Source organism: Mobula hypostoma, chromosome 22 (genome assembly GCF_963921235.1).
Source record: "Mobula hypostoma chromosome 22, sMobHyp1.1, whole genome shotgun sequence".
Taxonomy (NCBI): Eukaryota; Metazoa; Chordata; class Chondrichthyes; order Myliobatiformes; family Myliobatidae; genus Mobula; species Mobula hypostoma.
Genome location: NC_086118.1, coordinates 30,963,428 through 30,990,296, shown reverse-complemented (window position 1 = coordinate 30,990,296; position 26,869 = coordinate 30,963,428). Strand labels below are relative to the sequence as shown.

The following is a 26,869-nucleotide window of genomic DNA, read 5'->3' as shown; positions in this document are numbered from 1 at the left end:
GTTCACTTTGAATTTGCATTATTAAGAATCTCAATTCAACATGTCATGGCTGGAAAGTAAAAGCTTATTGTTCTTCCTGCATCACAACACTGTGGTTGGATTGATAGTGGCAGTCTGTCTTTTGTAGTATGTATCTCTGTTCCAGAAGAAAACATTAACTTAAAGCATTGTTTTTACAACACTGCTCTACAACTAAATGAAAAATAGAGCAGCGTAATAATAGGTGAAAAATATTACTTCAGGATTCGTTTTATTTGCCTATCAAACCTGCATTGAATTGCCTGGGAAATGCTTACATTTTTCCACAAGGGAGCCTAGTAACCAGTAAGCAGGGTATAGCAGTCAGGTTTGAAGAAATAATAAAATGAAGGTCAGCTAATATTGCACTAATTCTGCTTCCTGGTGGCCATGACAGCCTGCAAGGTTTATTTGAAGATCCCAGACTCTGAGTCAGTATGCGCTTTGTTACCATATGACTGTTTTAGGCTGTGCCAACAGTTTAGGATATTAATGAATCCTACAGAAGTGAATGGAGAATTCCTTGTCCCCCTCTTTTTTTTCTCTTTCTTTGTTTGACACAGAATCTTTGTCTGTTGAATGGTGCTGGGCATCACTAATGAGTAGACAGGCAAATAAAAATCACAAAAATAGAATTGTAGATGGTAAAAAGGAAACTGGTGAATACACGCGTTTAGAACAGCAAAAGGTGAGATTGTTGCTCTTTCCTAAACTGGTTTGGATAGTCTCTTTATCCCCGCATCCCCTTACCAATGCTCTTGGTAGGATGAGAAAAAAATTAGAAGGCTACTTCTGTGACACCAGGCAACTGTGGGGCTTCAGCTCCCTGACCACAAGATCTGGGTGCCTTGTTAGTTTTCCCTGCCTCATTATTACAAGCACCTTGTCGCCCACCCTGCACAGCTGCTAAAGCGGAAAAATTAAAGCAATTCACACTGTGACTTAACGTGAGAAAACAATTGGTTCTTGTTTGGAGAACCATTATTATAAAGGAACTAAAGCAGAAGAGGGATTATGTTTATTGAGATTTTCACAGGAGTTATAGAAGGCTGCTTAAGTCAAAATAAAGGGTAGTTTGATGAGAGACAAGTATCTGATAATTAAATTGGTCAAGGGAAAGCAATTCCACATAATTGTTTATTGTTATTTTAATTGTTCTCTTCTGAATCCTGGTGTGGTATTAATACTTGGATATGTTTTAATGTACTCTTTGATTTCGTATAGACATGTTAATGTGATGAATCTTGCTAAATAGCTCTCCAGACACTATGCTGCTTTGCTGTGCAAAGGAATGAAATTCAGCCCTACTGGAAGGCTTCCGTGACACACAAGAAGACCCTTTGTTACTTGTTTATAAACCCGAAACATGCCTAAAATCACTGAAACGGTGAGAGAGCTGAAGAGGCCCTACTGGGCACAGGGCACAATAAATAAAGATTTGCGAGCTAGATTTTAATGCTTTGATTTGATGATCACTACTCTTTAGGGGTTAAGGGATCTAAGCAGAAGACTACTTAGACTGTCTTTCAGCTGACTTAATTAAGAAACTTCAATCTTGTTCTACAAGGCTCATTATGTGTGAAACCTCTTCCTACCATGAATAAGGGTTGAGACTGTAAAGTGTATACATACATGATGCTATTGTGTTTTGTTGCCAAACTGCAGACAGTGGCAAGTACAATCTGGGATTTGTCAGGAGTTGCCCTTTAGGGACCTTGTCTTCTGTAGAATCAAATTCTTGCTTTTTTTTCATTTAAGTATTTTTTTTGGTTGCTAAAAGTTTACTAAAATCAGCACCTTCGCAGAAGGTTGTCCCATTAATTTTTCAACTGAAAATTATCCAGAATTAAGGTACACATGAGAACCAGTGCAGTGGTATTTGGTGAATGAATTTCCCAGGGCTTAATCGTTTCAAAGCCTGCTGAGTGCAGTTCCTCCTACAATAATCTATTTAACAAGTAATTTACCACCCCTTTTGCCTCTTGAGAATGAGCCTTGCAAGTTTTTGCATCCTGAGTAGATCCAAATTGTTTCTGTCTTGAAGGGAGAGCTGTTAACTCAGTTGTAAAACAGAGAATAATGGTTTCCAAATTTATTAGTAGGTTAACGGTGGTTGAAGCCATGACATTTTATTTTACAAAGGCTGGAATGGTTGATCTTTAAATGATTATAGCTCATTTTAAACACTATGGTAGTAATTATATTGGAATTACAAAGCTGTTTTGTCAGCCAAGTAAGAATCATTCATTTGCTGAATTACTAAAATTACCTAAATGTTGTATTCCAATTTCTTATTTGACACAGTTGGGGTTACTTGAAATTTGTTTTCATTAACTGCTGAACGCATCAATAATAGTAGAGGAATTAATTATATCCTAAAGCATTATTAAAGCAGCTCAGTCTTAAGAGAATGTTAATAATTTTCAAGAAGTACTCGGCTGCCTGTGCACATATATAACTGATGAGACATTTTCCCTGATAGGGGAAGCCATCAAATTTTCTCATGTGGGTGGTACTCTGTCTGTGTAGAGCAAGAATTGAGTAGTTATAGAGGAAAGTACTGGGTGGTCATCTTAAGATGGCATCAAAAGGGGTGTTGCTTACATTTGGAAATGAGTCTTTGATGTCCTTTAGACTTCATTCTACAAATGTGACTGTTTCATGCTGAACTGAAAAGTCAAACAGGAGGCAAGAACTGATACTATTCTGGTTAATTAGTCTGAAGGTGACAGTTCCCAAATTTGAATGAAGGAAGGCTAGTTCTCTCTTTACATATTGAATTTTGTCAGCATGGAGTTCTGTCAACCACTGAAATTTCCTCAGAGACGTGTGATGTTCTGAGAGGGAATTGCATGTAAAATGAGGTGGGTGTGTAACCTGTAGTTTAACTTATTGTTTCCGCATTCATGGAGAACATACTCGTATCAGAACATTTGGCAATATTTAAAAACCACAGTACATGAGAAAAGCTAATATCTTCCAATACGAGCCAATGGAGATTTATGAGAATAGTGGGTGAAAGGAACAGTTGTAGCACTTTCCATTAAGATCATGAGTTTCTCTTTTCTATCTAAATTCACATTTTTTTGTTTCAGTACATCTGCATTTTCTTTATTGATGTGTGAGTAGCCATCCTTATGGAGTTTTGAATTGACTTGAGTTGTTCTGATGTGAGTCATTTATGTCCTTGCCCTCCTGAGTAACATTAGTTTTGTAGTATTTTAGTCCCTTGTGTGTAATTATTGTAATAATAGCTACATTGAGCAGTTTAATTTAAATTCAGTCATGTTTTAATAGTGATACAAAGGTTTTATGCTTCTTTGTTTATTAGATGATCCTATATGTATTTCAATGTCTTGACATTTTCTAGCTTATTAAGAAATAAATATTTTTCCTGAGTATAGAGAAAATTGGTTCTTGTTTCATGCAGAAGGAAAGACTTGCCCTTACATGACACTTTTCATGTCCCTTGACAGACATTCCAAAAACAATGAAAATAGTCATCGTTTTAATACAGGAAACATGACAGCCAATTTGTTCAAAGGAAATTCCCATGAGCAGAAATGTAATAATGACCAGATAATCTGTTTTAGCAATTTTGAATAGAAATTAACAGACTTGAAGCAGGCACCTGGCATTTTGATTTCAAAATGTTCCATGGAACTTGGAATATTAACAAAAGGAAAATTGTTCTAAGAGTCTTCTATTTGAGCTGCTTTCACTTTTTCAAAACAGCTAAATTTGGCAGGGAGGAGGGAATACTAATAAGAATATATTTAATCCAGCAGCAGAATATGCAAAACTTGCTCACAATGGCTCCACACTGTCCTGATTAAAGCATATTTGAATGCAAACTGAGACACAACTGTTTACCAGAATAAGTCTGATTTTGAAGAGTGCCAGTACTTTTCAAATTGTATCTGATCTTAATAAACTGCTGCTTTTAAGCAATAAATCAAATAATAGAACTGATCACAAACATATTCGTGAGTTTACATGAATTCTAACATTCCACAGCACTCAACTAGCATTTATCTTGAAAGGACATGAAAAAGTAACCCGGGTGGTATTTTGCCTTCCAGGTGCCATCAGGGATGTCTCGGATTGGGTACACAACATTCTAAAGTTGTGTAACAGATTGATACTAACAACATAGGTAGGAAAAGGAAGGATATTCTGAAGAGAGAATATAGGGAGTGAGGTGGAAAGCTGAAATAGAGGACCTCCAGGATAGTAATCTCTGATTTGCTGCTTGAACCACATGCCAGTGAGGGTAAGAATAGGATGATTTGGGAAATGAATGCATGGCTGAGGAATTGGTTCTGGGACAGGGTTTCAGTTTTCTGGTTCATTGGGATCTCTTTTAGGGAATGTATGACCTGTATAAAAAGGATGGGTTACACCTGAACCTGAGGGAGACTAATATCCTTGTGAGCAGTTTTGCTGGAGCTTTTGGGGAGGATTTAAACTATTTTTCAGAGGGATGGGAACTGGAGTTATTGGGCTGAGGACAGGACAAGAGAATGCAGTGTGTAATGAGACTGTGAGGACGGACAGGCAGCTGATACGGAAAAACTGCGGTTAGTGGGATGGGTTGGAGTGTAACATTGGAGCAAAATTAAAAAGGGTGATGAATGCAGGACTGAAGTTGTTATGTTTGAGTGCACACAGTATTCAGAATAAAATAGATGATCATGTAGCACAGTTAAAAGATTGGCAGGTACGACATTGAGGACATCACTGAGTCGTGGCTGAAAGAAAATCATAGTTGGGAGCTCAACATTCAAGGATACACATTGAATCAAAAGGACAGCCAGGTAGGTGGAGGATGGGGTGGCTCTCTTCGTAAAAATTGAAATCTAATCCTTGGAGGTGATATAGGATCAGAAAATGTAGAATCCTCGTGGATAGAGTTAAGAAATTGCATGGATAAAAAGACTGATGGGAGTTATAGACAGGACTCTGAATAAATAGGCGGGATATGGGATTCAAATTTCAACAAGATATAGAAAAGGTGTATAAAAGGGGCAAAGTTACTATAGTCATGGGAATTACAATATGTAGGTATATTGGAAAAAGCAGGTTGGTGCTGGATCCCAAGAGAGGGAATTAGCAGAATGCTTACAAGATGGTTTTTTAGAACAGCCTGTGGTTGAGCCCATTAGGGGAATGGCAATTCTGGATTCAGTGTTGTGAAGTGAACCAGATTTGATTAGGGAGCTTACGGTAAAACAACCTTAAGGAGACAATGATCATAATGTGATAGAATTCACCCTGAAGTATGAAATGGAGAAGATAAAATCAGATATATCAGTATTCCAGTTGAGTAAAGGGAATTACAGAGGCATGAGAGAGGAGCTGGCCAAAGTTGATTGGAAAAGGATCCTATCAAGGATGATTGGTCCCTTAGAGAATCAGAGTGGACAGCTATGTGTGGAGCCAAAAGAGATGGGGGAGATTCTGAACAATTTCTTCAGTATTCACTAAGGAGAAGGATATTGAATTGTGTAATATAAGGGAAACAGGTAGAGAAGTTATGGAAACTATGATGATTAAAGAAGAGGAAGTACTGGAGCTTTTAAGGAATATAAAAGTGGATAAGTCTCCATGTCCTGACAGGATATTCCCTAGGACCTTGAGGGAAGTTAGTGAGGAAATAGCAGGGGCTCTGACAGCAATATTTCAAATGTCATTAGAAACGGGGATGGTGCCGGAGGATTGGCGTATTGCTCATGTTGTTCCATTGATTAAAAAGGGTTCTAAGAGTAAACCTAGCTATTATCGGCCTGTGAGTTTGACGTCAGTGGTGGGTAAATTGATGGAGAGTATTCTTAGAGGGTATATATAATTATCTGGATAGACAGGCTCTGATTAGGAACAGTCAACATGGATTTGTATGTGGAAGGTCATGTTTGACAAATCTTATTGAATTTTTTGAAGAGGTTACTAGGAAAGTTAATGAGGGTAAAGCTGTGGATGTTGTCTATATGGACTTCAGTAAGGCCTTTGACAAGGTTCCACACGGAAGGTTAGTTAGGAAGGTTCAATCGTTAGGTATTAATATTGAAGTAGTAAAATGGATTCAGCAGTGGCTAGATGGGAGACGCCAAAGAGTAGTGGTGGATAACTGTTTGTCATATTGGAGGCCGGTGACTAGTGGTGTGCCTCAGGGGTTTGTACTGGGTCCAATGTTGTTTGTCATATACATTAATAATCTGGATGATGGGGTGGTAAATTGGATTAGTAAATATGCAGATAATACTAAGATAGGTGGAGTTGTGGATAATGAAGTAGGTTTTCAAAGCTTGCAGAGAGATTTAGGCCAGTTAGAAGAGTGGGCTGAAAGATGGCAGATGGAGTTTAATGCTGATAAATGTGAGGTGCTACATTTTGGTCGGACTAGTCAAAATAGGACATACATGGTAAATGGTAGGGCTTTGGAGAATTCAGTAGAACAGAGGGATCTAGGAATAATGGTGCATAGTTCCCTGAAGGTGAAACCTCATGTGGATAGGGTGGTGAAGAAAGCTTTTGGTATGCTGGCCTCTATAAATCAGAGCATTGAGTATAGGAGTTGGGATGTGATGTTGAAATTGTACAAGGCATTGGTGAGGCCAGATTTGGAGTATTGTGTACAGTTTTGGTCACTGAATTATGGGAAAGATGTCAAAAAAAATAAGAGAGCATACAGAGAAGATTTACTAGAATGTTACCTGGGTTTCATCACCTAAGTTACAGAGAAAGGTTGAACAAGTTGGGTCTTTATTCTTTGGAGCATAGAAGGTTGAGGGGGCTCTTGATAGAGGTACTTAAAATTATGAGGGGGATTGATAGAGTTGACGTAGATAGGCTTTTTCCTTTGAGAGTGGGGGAGATTCAAACAAGAGGAATTGAGTTGAGAGTTAAGGGGCAAAAGTTTAGGGGTAACATAAGGGGGAACTTCTTTACTCAGAGAGTGGTAGCTGTGTGGAACGAGCTTCCAGCAGAAGTGGTTGAGGCAGGTTCGATGTTGTCATTTAAAGTTAAATTGGACAGCTATATGGACAGAAAAGGAATGGAGGGTTATGGGCTGAGTGCAGGTCGGTGGGACTAGGTGAGAGTAAGAGTTCAGCACGGACTAGAAGGGACGAGATGGCCTGTTTCCATGCTGTAATTGTTATATGGTTATATGATGGCAGAACACCAGTGCCTGGTGTTTCTGGTGGCAATTCAGAAGACACAGGATAAATACATCCCAAAGATGAAGTAGTATTCTAAAGAGAGGATGAAGCAACTGCAGCTGACAAGAGAAGTCAAAAACAGCATAAATAGAAAAGAGAGAACATATAATATAGCAAAAATTAATGGGAAATTAAAAGATTGAGAAACTTTTAAAAGCCGACTGAAGGCAGCTAAAGATGCCATAAGGAGAGAAAAAGTTGAAATATGAAGGTAAGCTAGCCAATAATATAAAAGAGGAAACCAAAAGTTTTTTTTCAGATATATAAGGAGTAAAAGAGGTGAAATTGGACTGCTAGAAAATGATGATAGAGAGGTTGTAATGGGGACTAACGAAATAGTGGATGATCTGAATAAATATTTTGTGTCAGTCTTCACCATGAAAGTCACTAACAATATGCCAGAAATCTGACAGTGTCAGGAAGCAGAAGTGAGTTGCTATTAGTAAAGAAAATGTGCTTGGAAAGCTGAAAGATCTGAAGATAGTTAAGTCACCTGAACCAAATGGTCTGTACTCCAGGATTCTGATAGAGGTAGCTGAACAGTTTGTGGTGGCATTAGTAATGATCTTTCAAGATTCACTAGATTGTAGAATGATTCCAGAGGACTGGAAAATTGCAAATGTGACACCACTCTTTAAGAAGGGAAGGAGGCAGAAGGAAGGATATTATCGGCCAGTTAGCCTGACTTCAGTGGTTGGAAAGATGTTGGAGTCTATCATTAAGGATTACATTTTGGTGTACTTAAAGGCACATGATAAAATAGACCAAAGTCAGCATGGCTTCCTTAAGGGGAAATCTTGCCTGACAAATCTGTTGGAATTCTTTGGGGAAGTAACAAGGAAGATAGACAAAGGAGAGTCTGTGGATGTTGTGTAGTGGGATTTTCAGGCCTTTGTCGAAGGTACGATTCATAAAGCTGCTTAACAAATTGAGAGCCTATGGGATTACAGGAGAGGTACTACCTTGGATAGAAGATTGGCTGACTCACAGGAGGCAAAAAGTGGGAATGAAAGGGTGTCTTTTCTGGTTGGTTGCCGGTGACTAGGGTGTTCCATAGGGGTCAGTGTTGCCACTGCTTCTTTTCCTATTATATATCAAATAGTTGGAGGGTGGATTTGATGGCTTTGTGACCAAATTTATGGATAATACAAAGATGGATGAAGGGGTGGTTAGCGTTGGAGGAGCAGAGAGTCTGCAGAAGGACTCAGACAGATTAGGAGAATGGGCAAAGAAGTGACGGATGAAATATAGTGTAGGGAAATGCATTGTCATGCTCTTAGGTAGAAGAAATAAAGACATAGACTATTTTTCAAACTGGGAGAAAATTCAAAAATCAGTTGTGCTGGCATTGGAGATGTCCAGAGGAGGTTTAGGAGAATGATTCTGGGAATGAAAAGTTTAACATACAAGGAGCATTTGATAGTTCTGGCTCTGAACTCATGGAAGTTTAGAAGAATGGAGGGGGGTGGTTTCATTGAAACCTAACGAACATTGAATGGCCTAGATATAGTGGATGTGGAGAGGATGTTTCCTAGAGTGGGCGAGTCTAGGAGCAGAGGGCACAGCCTCAGAAAAGAGGGATATCCATTTAGAATAGAGATGAGGAAGAAATTCTTTAGCCAGAGGGTAGTGTATCCATGGAATTCATTGCTATAGACAGCTGTGGAGGCAAATCATTAGGTATATTGAAAGTGGATGTTGACAGGTTCTTGACTAGTCAGGGTGTTAAATGTTACAGGGAGAAGGCAGGAGAAAGGAATTGAGAAGGATAATAAATCATCTGTGATAGACTCGATGGGCCGAATGCTTAATTCTGCTCCTGTGTCTTATGGTCTTACTTCCACACTGGTCCTGAAAGTGTTCATATATAGGACTTTGAAGCAACAATCCACATGATATCCTCCAATGGTGGGGGTCAACTATGAATTTGCACCCCAGCTATCTACGCAGTATGCAAGCCAAGGCAGTATGATATGGAGAGCAAGTTGTTGCCCATGTAGCAGGCTACCTCTCTCCACATAGCTGATCAATCCAAAGGAACGGTAGAGACCAATATAGTTTGGCACCAGCAGCGTCGCAGGAGTTGCCAGTTAGTGTTAACTCAACGTAAGAATGCTTTAAGGACTCCAGCTCCAGATTTTTCCTCAGGGTTTACTCCTGAATACTTCCTTATAAGTGGGTATAGCCACAACGCATTGGAGGTTTGAGGTCAGAATTTTCCTTCTCATAGATGAGCTGCAGCCATGGCTGAGGAGCCCCGTCTGCCCGATGTGATTGGTTTTAAGGTGCCAGTAACTTGCCTTTGTCCCTTCTCCTGTCAGCAGAAACAGTTCTGCCGGACTTAGTGGCAAAGCCACACATGAAGGGCAGGAGGTGGACTTTGTTGTCAGATGCTTTTTGAGACACATTTAATGAGTAGTGGGAGCCTATCTGCATTACCACTCCCAGCTACAATAACCTTAAGGAACAACAATCCAGAGCATAAATGCAATTAAGCTAGAGAAAAATAAAAATAATTTACATATAGAGGCCTAGTTTTCTGTGGAAGTGCAATCAATTCTCTGTGTAGCTGTCAGCAATTTTCCTCTAATGTGTCAGCAAATTTGGGATATTTTGCAAATCCTCGACCTGAGCTTGTTGCTTTGTCACTGTGCTCCAAAGCTGGAGTCCTCGAGAGGTGCAGCTTTAAAAGACAAGGTTGTGGTAATTGCACACCACTTCCTGTAACAGGATCTACTTGAATAACCTGGCCCAGGGAGTTCTTTTACATTGATATCAATTGAAAAGACCAACTACTTGGACCAGGTCAGTGCTAGTGACTTCGGATTTTTTAAATAGAGTTAATTAGTGATTTAACTATTTTAAAATTTATTAAGCACTCTTAAATTTTTTAATATATTTTAATAGCTTTTGAAAGTTTCAGATTCTAAGAAACATGTGAAATTAATACCAAATTAATACTGATGGTTCACCTGTAGGATTTGCTAAAAGTGACTTTTACATTTAAAGATGCATTTGGCGACTCTTTCTTAAAATTATTTTATAATTTAGCTGCATGATTTTTCTTTATTTTAAAAAAAAATCTATATTTCTCATAGATTTGCTGCTAATTCCCAAATTTGCTGATGCTATGGAGAGAGAATGAATCTGAAGCATTTCACTGTGACAGGAGATGACAAATTGTCCTAAATACTACTATTTGGTTGCACACCAACAAGCATGTGACATAATGGATGTGTGTGGGCTCATGAATGACCTTTGTTTCTCCTTCATTGTCTTTTGAAGAAGCGCCTTCATGTGATGAGGTGACTGAGCCTGCAAATTCAGTAGTGAACATCTTCGGTATCTTGAAGAATGTTAACAAGGATGAGGTTTTTATATAGGCAGGATTGCAAATGAGCTCGGATATTTGTCAGCAATGCACAAAACAGCACCTGAGTTTGTTAGGATTTATCTGCAAACCTGCCACCATTTTTTAGTGATACTTATAAAAATTGACTTCATCAGACACGATAATAATATTTTATTGAAACCACATCATTAATGTTAGTTTGAATGAGCAACTTGATAAGGTGGATATGAAAAGTGATAGAAATAAATCTATCTGGCACAAAGTAACCAGAATACTGAAACAACCTACGTGAAAGGTTGTTACATTAGTAATATCGGAGGGATTTTGTTGCTCATTATTATCACTAAATGCTCATCAATACCATCATAATGTATTTTATACAGTGGACTATTGCTCAATGATTTCAAAGTCCTTAATCACTGCTTTAGTAAGATAAAATAAACTCATCAGTCTTAACTACTGAATAATGTTTTGAAAACAGCTTTCAAGAATCTTACTAAAATCAGCTTTGTGGGGCACTGTAAAATTTAATAAGTCAAAGCCAAAAGATTTTATTAATCATTAATTTTGTTGAGTTTATCATTGACATTTTAAGAGGGATTAATCCCCTGTAAAGGGAAAGCATATATTAAAATTTGACAGAAATTACATTTTAATCTAAGGCTTCTGGTTGATGTTAGATTTTTAGAAAATTAGTTATTTGATGTATTCTTAAATATGTCTTCATATGCAAACAGTTTTTTTTCATGGAACAGCAGGAAAACAAATTACCTGAAATGTTTACTGTCCATTTTTCCATAGATGCTGCTCAATCTGCTGAGTATTCTCAGCTTTTATTTTATCTTTTTCAGATTCATAAGATACAGGAGCAGAATTAGGCCATTTGGCCCATTGAATCTGCTCCACCATTCCATCATGGCTGATTTATTATACCTCTCAACCCCATTCTCCTGCTTTCTCCCAATAACCACTGATGCACTGACTAATTAAGAATCTATCGACCTTAATATACCCAATGACTTGGCCTCCACATTTACAACACTTTCTTTTTGAACTCTTTCACCTTCTCTGTGTTCTCAGCTTCAGACTTGGCCATTGATTCACAAGATATTATTCAGATGTTTAGGTATTACCACAATAATATTTTAGCATGAATTGAACAGACTCCAGCAATGCATACTGCTCTGGTAAACCTCTTAGTTTTTGCAGATCTAAATTAGTCCATATAAAAACCATATTCTAATCACTGATCTGTAAGAAAATGGTAATTTTCCCTTCAGTTTGCAAAATAAAATGAATTGTGATACTGCATTAGGAATACGGTGATTTTTTACTTTCAAACATGTGAAATATATTTACGTAGTTATTTTTATGCATGCAGCAGCTCACATTCCTTTGGAATGCACATTTTCATTTTATTTGTTGATAATAAACATGTTGCATAAAAAACAATGCCATCTTCCTGTGCTATCCCCATATTGCTTGTGTCCTAAGTATCCAGAAATCTATCTTTCTCTCTTTTCATTAAACTCACCAAATGGACTTTCACCAGGCAGAGATTTCCAAAGATTCTCTATCCTTTACGTGAAGAAATTTCTGCTGTTCTCATTTCTAAACAGTCTACCCTTATTCTGAGACTGTGACCCCTGATTCTGGACTCAACCATGGGAAGCTTGTTCCCTACATTCTGTCTTTCAAGTGTGGTAAGAATTTTGCAAGCTTCACTGAGATCTCCTCCCATTCTTCTGAACTCGAGAGTACAGGCTTAATATTTCCTGCTGCAGTGAAGTTATGGGTTTTCTATTAACTGTCCTGCTAACTACTAACAGCCTTAATATTGAGCCAAGGTGTTGGGTAGTGAATTGTGTTTAATGTAACTAAAACCTAAAGCCTGTTTATTTGGTTAGGAAATGTTCTAAATGCTGCAAATGTTTTGAAATGTATCTTAGTGTTTGCAAAGAATGAAAATAACTTACAAAATAATGACAAGAGCTTCCTCATGAAAGATGAAATGCAAAATCAAATTCTGTGAAGTGTGAAGGGAATGCTCTGTCAAATATTAAGCATGATAGAGAACCAGAAGTGTTTAATTGCTGATGAAAGGCCACTCAGATACTTCCTTATCCTGATCTAATATTCCACTAGCAGTTTTGCACTGTTACTTTTATGGTGCTATAATGTGGTTGTTTGTCTGGGAGAGTTGATGACCCATATTGTATCTGTCTACAAAGTGAGTAATATATTCCTGTGCTTCTCCTTCGCTAGGGTGGCACAATTTACCAGAGCTCATATTTGGAACTCCGGCAAAGTTGATGGATGTAAAGAAAGAATGTGTGATAACTCTGCCATTGAGAAGCATAATTAATAGTGATTGTCTGAACTCACAGATCCGGAATGTTAATTTGTGTGAAGCACAAAAGATATACCAGGCTCAGTTACAACAGAAAGAAAGCTAAGAAAATTCAATGACAACCTCAGAAGATAATTTGGAAATATTGGCTTAAGAGTTTCAATGCACCATAATTAATATGTTAAATGACAATTTCAATGCCTATGACCAAACCTTTTTGTTGTGGCTGGACCATCAGAAGTTTCAATAAAGGGCATTCTGTATTCTCTTTCTTACAATATATTGTCCAGGGTTGAGGCCAGGTCCAAGTGGAGGGACAGGAGAGTCATGGGTCTAGACCAAGGAGTATGATCTAGGTTGGTTTGGCAAACAAGATTAAGAGAGCAAGGGTGGGGGAGGGGATCAATAAGAAGGACAGGAGCTGTGGAAGAGTGGAGACAGGAGGTCAGGTTAATGATTAAGACTGTGTAAAGGGTTGGGAAGAGTGGGGACAGCTGTGCCAACCAAGTATCAGAATCGGGTTTAATATCATGCATATGTTGTAAAATGATATTTTATAAGTAAACCAACAGTGAGTTAGTGTATATAGGTTCATTGTCCACTCAGAAATCTGATGGTGGTGGGGAAGAAGCTGTTCCTGAAATGTTGAGTGTTTCACTTCTGGCTCCTGTACCTCCTTGGTGGTAGCAAGGAGAGGAGGGCATGTCCTGGATGATGGGAGTCCCTAATGACTGATGCCGCCTTTTTGAGACATTGCTTTTTGAAGGTGTCCTTGATGCTGGGGAGTCTGGTGCTCAGGATGGAGCTGGCTGAGTTTGCCACTGACTGCAGCTTTTGCCAATCCTGTGCTGTGGCCCCTCCTTCCCAGACAGTTATGCAACCAGTTAGAATGCAGTCTGTAAAAATTTGACAGTGTCTTTGGTGACATACCAAGTCTCCAGAAACTCCTAATGAAATATAGCCACTGTCATGCCTTCTTTGAAATTGGATCAATATGTTGGGAGCAGGATAGCTCTTCAGCGATGTTGAAACCCAGTAACTTGAAACTGCTTACCCTTCCCACTGCTGATCCCTTGATGAGCACTGGTGTTTGTTCCCTCGACTTCCCATTCCTGAGGTCCACAACCAATTCTTTGGTCTTAATGACACTGATTGCAAGGTTGTTGTTGCAAAACCATTCAATCAGTTGATATATCTCACTGTCACCTGTCATACCGTCATGCTGTTGTTGGCAAATTTATAGATGGCATTTGAGCTGTGCCTAGCCACACAGACGTTGGTGTAGAGAGAGGAGAGCAGTGGCTAAGTATGCATCCTTGAGGTGCACCAATGTTGGTTGTCAGTGAAGAGGAGATGTTATTTCCATGTCCGGTCTCCTGATGAGTAAGTTAAGGATCCTGTTGAAAAGGGAGTTAGAGACCTTGTGGATTAGTACTGAGGGTATGCTGGTGTTGAACACTGTTTATCACCAGTAAACAGCAACCCGTTAAAGGTATTGCTATTGTCCAGGAGATCCAAGACTGAGTGGAGAGCCAGTGAGATTGCATCATCTGTAGACCTATTGTGACAGTAGGCAAATTGCAGTGGGTTCAAGTCCTTGCTTAGGCAGGAGTTGATTCTAGCCACGATCACCTCAGGAATGAAAGGGTTATCATACGAGGAATTCAGAATGGGGGATCTCACTGAAATCTTTTGATGTTGAAAGGCCTAGACAGAGTAGATGTGGAAAGGTTGTTGGGAGAACCTAGGACAAGGGGGCACAACCTCAGGATAGGTGGGGGGCACCCTTTCGAAACAGAGATGTGGAGAAATTTCTTTAGCCATAGGGTGGTGAATTTGTGGAATTTGTTGTGGAGGCCAGGTCATTGAGTGTATTTAAGGCAGAGATTGATAGATTCTTGACTGAAAATGGCATTAAAGGTTACAGGGAGAAGGCTGGGAACTAGGGTTCAGGAGGAGATAGGAAAAAGGATCAGTCATGATTGAATGGCGGAGCAGACTTGATGGGACCAGATGGCCTAATTCTGCTCCTATGTCTTATGGTCTTATGAAAGCACTTCATTACAATAGATGTGAGTGCCACTGGGCAATAGTCATTGAGGCAGCTTCTTAGGCACTGGTCACCCTTTTGAAGCAGGTGTGAACTGCAGCAATGAGAGAATGACTTTGTCCTTGAATACCCCAGGCAACTGGTTGGCACAGGTTTTCAGTCCCCTACCAGGAACACCATCAGGGCATGATGCCTTGCGAGGATTCAACCTCATGAAAGATGTTCTGATGTCAGCGTTTGAGACAGAGATTACAGGATCACTAGTTTCTGCAGGGTTTCGCAGAGAGGTAGTTTTACTCTCTCTTTCAAATTGTGCATAAAAAAGCATTTAGCTCATCTGGGAGTGAGGCATCACACCATTTATGGTTGGTTTCACTTTGTAGGAAGTAAAGGCCTGCAAACCCTTCCAGAGCTGATGTACATCTGATTCCTTTTCTATCCTCAATCGGAATTGTTTTCTCGCCCCCAAAATAGCCTTCTGTAGGTTGTACCTGGACTATTGTATTGTTCTGAATCATCTGTCTTGAATGCCACAGATCTGGCCCTCAACACACTACAAATCTCGTGGTTCATCCAAGGCTTTTGGTTTGGGTATGTCTGTTAAGTTCTCGACGGCACGTTCTCATCCTCACCGGTCTTGATCAAGTCGGTGACAACTGTGTCGTATTCATTCAGGTTCAAAGATGAATCTTTGAATATTGTCCAGTCCACTGACTCAAGACAGTCCTGAAAGTGCTGCTCCACCTAAGGAGGAGCTAAGGATTAGTGTTGAAGGTAGAAAAGTGACCGGTGTGGGTTTGGAAGTTCAGGAGTGGCAACCAGGTATTATGCGCCGAGACTATTCAGAGAGTGGGGCTGGGTATAGGACATTTACCATGGAGGAGCTTAATTCTCAGATGGTTGAATGATATGACCTGGACCTTGGGGTGGGGATGGTTCTGAGATTTGGGTGGAAAGGTGGAAGTGGGTGTATCGAGGGATTGAATGTTTAGGGCCAGGGCTTTGCCAGGAAAATAATGCAAAGATGCATCACTAAGAAGTGCCTCTTTGAAATCCAGCAATAAGAAGCAAACCAGAATTTGTGTTTTTTTTTCAAGAGTTAATCCAATTTTTAGTTGGTTCATGCTGAAGCAAATAACTTTATGACTTAATTTCAAGGCCATCATTTCGAGAATTGTCATTTCATGCCTATTTAGTGAGCAAGTTCTGTCGTGCTCTGAGAATCATAAGTGCATAATTTCATTTTCAGTAGAATTACCATTTTTGCCCTGTCCTAATTATTAATTTAAAAGATTTAATGATTCCATTACTCTGACTAATTTTATTTTACCAACAGAAATCACTGAAGCAGCAGCTAGCTTAATGAGTGTAGATGAGCTATTTAGTAAGGCTTGATATTTTAATAAACTAATCCAAAGAAACACCATTTGATTTCTGTGCCCTGTAGCAAAATGCTTCCCTATATCCATTTTCAGAACACACATTTCTATTGCTGCTTTAAGTAAGTAGAGGAGATTATTCCATATTCAGAAAAGAGCCTCTGGTGCGTGAAGTACGAGGAGTCGGAGCCTTTCGGGGAGGAGGTCCTGAAGAGAGAATATAGAGAGTTAGGCAGTTGGTATACAACTAGACACAGCGTGCAGTAAGACTTTCAGGAAGGACAGGCAGATGATAGGGCAAAATTGCAGTCAGTGGAATGAGGTAAAGTGTAACAGGGAGCCAAAATCAAAAAGGAGGATGAATACAGGACTGAAACTATTATACTTGAATGCACGCTGTATGTGGAATAATGTAGATTATCTTGTTATGCAGTTAGAAATTGGTACGTAGGATCTTTTGAGTACTGTATGTGTGAGTCATGGCTGAAAGAAGATCATACGTAGTTGAGAGCTTAGCATGCAAGGATACACATCGTATTGAAAAGACAGGCAGGTAGGCAGAATGGGCGGAGTGGTTCTGTTGGTAAAAAATGAAATCAAATCCTTAGAAAGAGGTGACATAGGACTGGAAGATGTAAAATCCTTGTGTGTAGAGTTAAGAAACTGCAAGGGTAAAAAGACCCTGCTGGGAGTTATATACAGATGTCCAGACAGTGGCCAGAATGTGGGATACAAGTTACAACGAGAGATAGAAAAGATATGTAAGAAGGGCAATGTTGTGATAATCATAAGAGATTTCAATATGCAGGAAAATCAGGTTGGTGCTGGATCCCAAGAGAGGTGATTTGTAGAATGCCTACGAGATGGTTTTTTAGAGCAGAATGTGGTTGAGCCCATAGAGGAGCAGCAATTCTGGATTGCGTGTTATGTATTGACACAGATTTGATTAGGGAGCTTAAGGGAAAGGAACCCTTAGGAATCAGTGATCATAATACGATAGAATTCATCTGGAAGTTTGAAAAGGAGAAGCTAAAGAAGGGGACGCTATCAGGGATAATGGCAGAACAGCAATGGATGGTGTTTCGGGGGGAAATTTGGAAGGCACAAGAAAGGTACATCCCGAAGATGAAGAAGTATTCTAAAGGGAGGATGAGGCAACCGTGGCTGACAAGGGAAGTCAAAAGACAGCATAAGACCCAAAGAGATGGGATATAATATTACAAAAAATAGTGGGAAGGTAGAGGATTGGGAAGTTTTTAAAAACCAACAGAAGGTAACTAAAAATGCCATAAAAATGAACTATGAAGGTAAGCTAGCCAATAATATAAATGAGTATACAAAAAGTTTTTCAGATATATGAAGAGTAAAAGAGAGATGAGAGTAGATATTGGACCGCTTGAAAATGACGCTGGAGAGGTAGTACAGTCAGACAAACTTAGTAAGTATTTTGTGTCAGTCTTCACTGTTGAAGACACTAGCAGAATGCCAGAAATGCAAGAGTGTCAAGAGGCAGAAGAGAGTGTTGTTGCTATTACTAAGGAGAAAGTGCTTGGGAAGCTGAAAAGTGTGAAAGTTGATAAGTCATGTGGAGCAAATGGACTTCACCCCAGGGTCCTGAAAGAGGTACCTGAAGTAATTGTGGAAGCATTAGCAATGATCTTTCAAGAATCACTAGATTCTGGAATGGTTCTGGACGACTGGAAAATTGCAAATGTCACTCCACTCTTTAAGAACGGAGGGATGCAGAAGAAAGGAAATTATAGGTCAGTTAGCCTGACTTTGCTGATTGGAAAGATGCTGGAATCTATTATTAAGGAGGCACATGATACTATAGGCCAAAGTCAGCATGGTTTCCTTAAAGGAAAATCTTGCTGCACTAATCTATTGGAATTCTTTGAGAAATAATAGGCAGGATGGACAAAGAGTCAGTGGATGGTGTAAATTGGCCTTTGAGAAGGTGCTACACGTGATGCTGCTTAACAAGATAAGAGCCCATGGTATTACAGGAAAGATACCAGCATGGTTTGAAGACTGGCTGACTGGCAGGAGGCAAAGAGTGGGAATAAAAGTGCCCTTTTCTGGTTGCCTGTCAGTGATTGTGCCACAGGAGTCGGTGTTGGGACTGCTTCTTTTCATGTTAAATGTCAGTGATTTAGACAAAGGAATGGGTGGCTTTGTGGTCATATTTGCAAATGATACATAAGGTAGGTGGAGGGGTAAGTAGTGTTGAGGAAGCAGGGTGTCTGTTTAAGGACTTAGATTGGAAGAATCATGTAGGGAAGTGCATGGTCATGCACTTTGGTAGAAGGAATAAAGGCATGGACCATTTTCAAAATGGGGAGAAAATCCATAAATCGAGGTGCAAAGGGACCTTGGAGCCCTTGTGCAGTATTCCCTAAAGGTTAACTTGCAGGTAGAGGGAAACGGCAACTCAGACCATGAGAGGCCTGCGTCAGATATTTTCATGCCTTACAAGGCGTAGATTGGAAGTCTATATGGGGCGCCACTCCTCGCACAGACACCAGAGCAATGTGTGGTTAAGTGCCTTGCTGAAGGGCACAAAGATGCTGCCACAGCTGAGGCTCGAACTAGCGACCTTGAGATCACTAGACAAACGCCTTAACCACTTGGTCACATGCCCAAAACAGGTAGAGTCAGTGGTAAGGAAGGCAAATGCATGTTAGCATTCATTTTGAGAGAACTGGAATACTAGAACACATAATACCGAGGATTTATAAGACATTGGTCAGACTGCATTTAGAATATTGTGAGCAGTTTTGGGCCCTTATCTAAGAAAAGGTCAGAATCATAATCAGGTTTAATATCACTCGCGTATGTCATGAGATTTGTTGTTATGCAGCAGTAGTAATTGCAATGCATAATAAAAGCTGCAAATTACAGTAAGAAGTTTATAGTCTCATTGTCATAGAGAAGTACAGCACAGAAACAGACCCTTCAGCCTATCTAGTCCATGCCAAAACCATTTAAATTGCCTGCTCCCATCAACCTGCACCAGGACCATTGCCCTCCAGACCCCTGTCATCTATGTACCTATCCAACATGCTCTTAAACATTGAAATTGAGCTCACATGCACCACTTGTACTGGCAGCTCATTCCACACTCTTGCGACTTTCTACATGCGGAAATTTCCCCTCGTGTTCTGATTAAACTTTTCACCTTTCATTCTTAATCCATGACCTCTGGTTGTTGTCCCAGCCAATCTAAGCTGAAAAAGCCAGCTTGCATTAACTCTTATCTATACCCTCATAATTTTGTATACCTCTATTAAATCTCCTCCCAATCTTCTGCATACTAAAGAATACAGACCTAACCTATTCAATCTTTTCTTATAATTCATGTCCTCCAGAACCAGCAACATCCTTGTAAATTTTCTCTGTACTCTTTCAACTTTGTTTACATCTTTCCTGTAGGTAGGTGACCAAAACCACACACAATACTCTAAATTAGGCCTCAACTACATCTTATACAAGTTCAACATAACATCCCATCTTCTGTTGTCAATACATTGATTTATGAAGGCCAATATGCCAAAAGCTTTCTTTATGACCCTATCTACCTGTTTTGCCACTTTCAACAATTTATAAACCTGTAGTCCCAGATCCCGTTGTTCTATGGCACTCCTCAGTGCCCTATTGTTCACTGTGTAAGACCTACCCTGGTTAGTCCTACCAAGGTGCAAAATCTCGCACTTGTCTGCATTAAATTCCATCTGCCATTTCTCAGCCAAATTTTCCAGCTGATGCAGATCCCTCTGAATTGTTGAATGTACGCCTTCAAGCTTCTATACCTCCTCCTTGATGGTAGCAATGAAAATAAGGCATGTCTTCGGTAATGGGAAACCTTAGTGATGGATGCCACCTTTATCGGGCATTGCTTGTTGAAGATCTCTTGAATGCTGGAGAGGCTAGAGCCTATAATAGAGCTGCCTGAAGTTATAAGGTGTGCCGGCACTGGAGAAGGTCCGAAGGAGATTCACAAGACTGATCCCGGGAATGAAAGGTGGCTTTGGGCCTATAGTCGCTGAAGTTTAGGAAAATGTAGAGGGTGGATGTGGAGAGGATGTTTCCTATAGTTGGGGAATCTAGGACCAGAGAGCACAGCCTCAGAATTAGGGATGTGATTTTGAATGGAGATGAGGAAATTTTCTTTAGCCAGAGGGTGGTAAATCTGTGGCTGTGGAGGCCAAGTAATTTAAAGTGGAGGTTGATACATTTTTGATTAATCAGGGCATCGAAGGTTATGGGGAGAAGGCAGGAGAAGGGATTGAGAGGGATAATAAATCAGCCATGATGGAATGGCGGAGTGTACTCAATGGGCTGAATGGCTTAATTCTGCTCCTATGGCTTATGGTTGTTTAATTTGTGCATATTTTGCAGAAAATAATCAAAATCGATTTTTTTTTTGACCAATGTCACTTTTAAATGGTAGGAAAGGAACTGAGTAGACCTTAATAAAAAAACATGTGGCCTCCTGTACATTTCATTAGAACCTGTGTTTGGCTGGGAGAAGTTATTGCACCAATATGGGAAGAAAGACACTTTTAATTTGATTATGGAGATTTTGCCTTCAACATTGATACATTCTTGATTCTCACAGATGCCCTAAGGCAAACACTAGATTGTTATTTTTGCTTATGGTCTTGATGAATATGGAAATTTACCTTGGATTTGTTGTTGATGTGCAATACTGAAATAGAATGAGCAATATGTATATATGTTACTAATACCAATGCAAAAGCAATGATAGAAAAAGAAGAAGCAAATTAAGTCCAATCACTCTGCTGTCTGTATTGATCAACCAAAATCATGTTCTCCTAATCACATCTATCTCTGCAACTCTCATGTCCTTCTTTTGGTTAATTTTTCACCCAAATGATTCAGATATATTTACCACATGTCCATGGAAACGTTGTAATGTGTCATTTGTATTAACAACCAGCTCAGCTAACTGAGGACAACCAGCAAGTGCTGCCACACATTCCTGTGCCAACATAGCATGCCCACAAAGTTTGGCAGAACAACACAGAGCACAATAAAACAGAAAACAACAAGCAAGCTCCTTTTCTACCTTCCACCCACCCACACCCGCACAGAGACCTCCAACTTCAGGACATGCTTCCACTTTCCAGTCTCTGGTATCCAGGCTTCAGCCATTGGGTTTCGACTTCCAGACTTCCAACCAACCTCTGGGCTTTGATCTGCGATATTGGCTTGCAGGCCAGTCAATGATGAGACCTCAAACTCTAGGTTCAAACTTTGGGCTCTGGACTGATTGACCCTCATGCCTCCTGGGCATCCAAACCCAGGACCCACTGACAGCTATGGATGTCCTTCATCACCCATCTATGTTACTGGTTTTCAAGCACAAAGCAGAAGCCTAGACTCTGGGTGTCCTTTGTCCCATGTCCACATTGCTGGACTTCAAATGTGACCTCTGGATATCCTTTGTCACCTGTCCACATTGCTGGACTTCAAACATGGAGCTGAATCCTCCACATCCCTATCTCTAAACTCTAACCTGACCCCCAACTTCCCTCTCTGTCCCCAAAACTATCCCAAAGAACTTAAGAAACAACTAAGTCTGACCCATAATCTCGATGAAGATCGCAGCTTTGTGCCACCTTTACCAGAATTCAACACAAAATTGTGTTGCTTTGCCAAATTTGTTGCTGAATGGAGTCTGCAAACTTGCAAAATATTAGGGTTGTAAGAAGTCAGAAAACCACGCCAATTTCATGCAACAGGATTAACGTACTTCTGAAAGCTGCAATTACAGTATTATAGAAGATTAAATGCCCATCATGCTGATGATTACTAACCAGATTTGAGCAGGCAAAAGCATTGCTGGCAGAGTCCAAAAGGGAAAGTCTAGGGCTTATGTATCTCAGGAGGACAAATCATGCTACTTTACTGATCTGATTATTGCAAATATGTTCAATTACATTCCAGCTAGGCTGATTTTTCAAATGGAAGATATTACTCAGCAAGTTTTTCAACTCCAAAAATCTTAAACCTCCTGTTTTTTTTTCCAGGTGTAAACTCAAGCTGACTGAGCTATAATTCAATATGCTACTAATGACACTTCACACACCAATAATATTAAGAGATCTTCCTTGCTGCCAGTTTCAGCTGCAGATTTGGTCAGTAGAAATGTTCAGACCTGTCTAAATGAGCTATCAAAAATAAAGCTTGAGGTTTGCAGTCTACTAAAGGAATACTCCATTAAAATAAGCAAATCATAGATTAAAAACTCGGAATATTGCTCCAAAGTATATAAGTTTAATAGTATTAGGTAGCATAATTTTTGCATCAGTCTTCACTGAGGAAGACATCAGCAGTACACTGGACACTCAAGGGTGGCAGGGAAGAGAAGTGTGAGCAGTCCCAATTACGACAGCAAAAGTACTCAGGAAGCTGAATAGTCTAAAGGTAGATAAATCACCCGGACCAGATGGAATGCACCCTCGTGTTCTGAAGGAAGTAGCTGCGGAGATTGCAGAGGCATTAGCGATGATCTTTCAAAAGTCGATAGATTCTGGCATGGTTCCGGAGGACTGGAAGATTGCAAATGTCACTCCGCTATTGAAGAAGGGGGCAAGGAAGCAAGAAGGAAATTATAGACCTATTGGCTTGACATCAGTGGTTGGGAAGTTGTTGGAGTCGATTGTCAAGGATGAGGTTACAGAGTACCTGGAGGCATATGACAAGATAGGCAGAACTCAGCATGGATTCCTTAAAGGAAAATCCTGCCTGACAAATCTATTACAATTTTTTGAGGAAATTAGAAGTAGGCTAGACAAGGGAGATGCAGTGGATGTTGCATATTTGGATTTTCAGAAGGCCTTTGACAAGGTGCCACATATGAGGCTACTTAACAAGATAAGAGCCCATGGAATTACGGGGAAGTTACATACGTGGATAGAGCGTTGGCTGATTGGCAGGAAACAGAGAGTGGGAATAAAGGGATCCTATTCTGGTTGGCTGCTGGTTACCAGTGGTGTTCCACAGGGGTCCTTGTTGGGGCCACTTCTTTTTACATTGTACATCAACCATTTGGATTATGGAATAGATGGCTTTGTGGCTAAGTTTGCTGATGTACGAAGATAGGTGGAGGGGCCGCTAGTGCTGAGGAAACAGAGAGTCTGCAGAGAGACTTGGATAGATTGGAAGAATGGGCAAAGAAGTGGCAAATGAAATACAATGTTGGAAAGTGTATGGTTATGCACTTTGGCAGAAGAAATAAATGGGCAGACTATTATTTAAATTGGGAGAGAATTCAAAGTTCTGAGATGCAACGAGACTTGGGAGTCCTCATACAGGATACTCTTAAAGTTAACCTCCAGGTTGAGTCGGTGGTGAAGAAGGCGAATGCAATGTTGGCATTTATTTCTAGAGGAATAGAGTATAGGAGCAGGGATGTGATGTTGAGGCTCTATAAGGTGCTGGTGAGACCTCACTTGCAGTACTGTGGGCAGTTTTGGTCTCCTTATTTAAGAAATAAATGCTGACATTGGAGAGGGTACAAAGAAGATTGACTAGAATGATTCCGGGAATGAGAGGGTTAACATATGAGGAACGTTTGTCTGCTCTTGGACTGTATTCCTTGGAGTTTAGAAGAATGAGGGGAGACCTTATAGAAACATTTCAAATGTTGAAAGGCATGGATAGAGTGGATGTGGCAAAGTTGTTTCCCATGAAGGGGGAGTCTAGTACGAGAGGGCATGACTTAAGGATTGAAGGGCGCCCATTCAGAACAGAGATGTGAAGAAATTTTTTTTAGTCAGAGGGTGGTGAATCTATGGAGTTTGTTGCCACGGGCGGCAGTGGAGGCCAAGTCATTGGGTGTATTTAAGGCAGAGATCGATAGGTATCTGAGTAGCCAGGGCATCAAAGGTTATGGTGAGAAGGCGGGGGTGTGGGACTAAATGGGAGAATGGATCAGCTCATGATAAAATGGCGGAGCAGACTCGATGGGCCGAATGGCTGACTTCTGCTCCTTTGTCTTATGGTCTTATGATTTTAAGTTTAATTCTGAAAGTTCTTGATGCTCAGAGTAATAAGCATTTGGAACAATCTGTCATTTCGGGTTATGTGGTAACAAAAATATTGACATTCAGGATTCTGAATGGCGTTTTAGGAGAGTTTAAAGAGCCAGAGGGATATGGTTGGTACACTGAATGAGCTTTAATCATACCTAAGTGCAGTTTTCACATTATAAGGAGACTATTGTGCCCATCAGTTTTATTAACAAGAGTATGATTGTGTTGAATGCTGAGCTGTAATCAATAAACAGCAGCCTTGTCCAGGTGATGCAAGGCTAAGTGGAAAGCTGGTGAGATTGCATCCATTGTAGACCTATTGTGGTGGTAGACAAATTGCAGTGGGTCTAGTTCCTTGCTCAGACAGGAGTTAATTCTAACCATGACTGACTCTCAAACCATTTCATCACAGTAGATCTAAGTGTTGTTGGCCAGTGGTTGTTGAGGCAGCTCACCCTGCTCTTATTAATGTGCTTTGGAAGCAGAAGGCAGCCTCCAAATGGAGCATTGAGAGACTGAAGGTGTCCTTGAACATACCAGGGTTCACATTCTTGAAAGATGTTCTGATGTCTGCCTCTGAGACAGCTGTCATAGGGTCGCCAAATGCTGCAGGAGTTCGCGCAAGTATAGTTTTATTCTTACTTTGAAACCCCGCATAAAAGGTGTTCAGCTCGTCAGGGAGTGAAGCATCACAGCCATTTATGATATTAAGTTTGATGTTGAATCGTGGAGTAGGCTCAAGAATTATTTAGCTAACTCCGGCTTTATTTCTTAATTCAGTTCCTGTAAAATTCACACTAGATTAGTCAACATTAACACATGCAAGTTTGCAGGTGTGATGATAGTGTGACCCTGGGCAGTTTTGCTGTAATGGTGAGGACTGTTCCATTGCTGCGGGCTGCAAAATGTGAACCAATGCAACTGGACAGACAGTGAACCCATGAACACTGTCTCACTACCTTTGCTCTCTTTTTGCACTACTTACATTTTATATATATATTTATTGTAATTTATAGTATATTTTATGCATTCCACTGTACTGCCACAAAACATCAAATTTCATGACATATGTCAGTGATAATAAACTAATACTGATTCTGAAAGTGGCATCACAGGTAGATAGGGAGATAGAGAGCTTTGGGCACACTGGCTTTCATAACTCAAAGGATTAAATACAGGATTTGGCATGTTATTGTGAAGTTGTACAAGACGTTGGTGAGACCAAATTTGGAGTATTGTGTGCAGTTCTGGTTACCTGCCTATAGGAAAGACATCAATAGCATTGAAAAAGCACAGACAAACTTCACAAGTTATAAGAAAAGTTTGTGTAGATTAGAACTTTATTTTCTGGAGCATAGGAGAATGAGAACAGATTTGACAGACGTGTACAAAATTATGAAGAGTGTCGATGGGGTTAATGCAAGCAGACTTGCTTGATTATTAAGGGATTGGACACGCTGGAGGCAGGAAGCATGTTCCCGCTGATGGGTGAGTCCAGAACCAGAGGCCCCAGTTTAAGAATAAGGGGTAGGCCATTTAGAACGGAGTTGAGGAAAAACTTTTTCACCCAGAGAGTGGTGGATATGTGGAATACTCTGCCCCAGAAGGCAGTGGAGGCCAAGTCTCTGGATTTTGTCAAGAAAGAGATGGATAGAGCTCTAAAAGATAGCGGAATCAAAGGTTATGGGGATAAGGCAGGAACTGGATACTGATTGTGGATGATCAGCCATGATCACAGTGAATGGCGGTGCTGGCTCGAAGGGCCGAATGGCCTACTCCTGCGCCTATTGTCTATTGTCTGTTGACTTCCACGGATCTACAACTCATAAGTTAAAGGTGAAATATTTAAGGGGAACCTCTTCACTTGAGTATGGAATGTGCTGTCAGCGGAAATAGTGGATGCGGGTACAGTTGCAACATTTAAGAGAATACGAAGTACATGGATGGGAGTGGTATGGATGGCTATGGTCTGGGTAAGTGTCAATGGGACTAGGCAGAATAACAGGTCGGCATGGACTAAATTGGCCTGTTTCCGTGCTGCAGTGCTGTATGACTCTTGCAGTGGAAAACCATTTAATGTAACATGCGATTAGCTATACTTGACTCTACGTTCTTCAACCCTGAAAAAGATTGCCAATAAAGTTGCTGGAATTGCAATTTGAAGCAGGCAGAATAAGGGAAACAGGGTAACTGTGACCAAATGAATTGGCAACCAAGTACCTTAACCATTGCGATTTATGGATTGTGAAATAAACATAGGGAGGACTGAGAACAGGGTGAACAGAATACAAGGAAAAAAAAATTAATGTTTAAAATTTAATCTTTTAAAATCTGCCCCAAATTATGTAAGCCTTGAGGAATGAGCCTTATTCACAATTATAACTGTTCATTTTCAATGCCAGAGAGGTTAATTGTCTCTTTTAATACTTAGCATGTCTTA

The 26,869-nt window shown here is 40.1% G+C and overlaps 1 protein-coding gene across 4 annotated transcripts in view; it reads left to right on the top strand.

The window, feature by feature from the left end:
* stx8 (syntaxin 8) overlaps positions 1-26,869 on the top strand; it is a 189,291-nt gene that overhangs the window by 138,557 nt on the left and 23,865 nt on the right. The window lies entirely within an intron of this gene.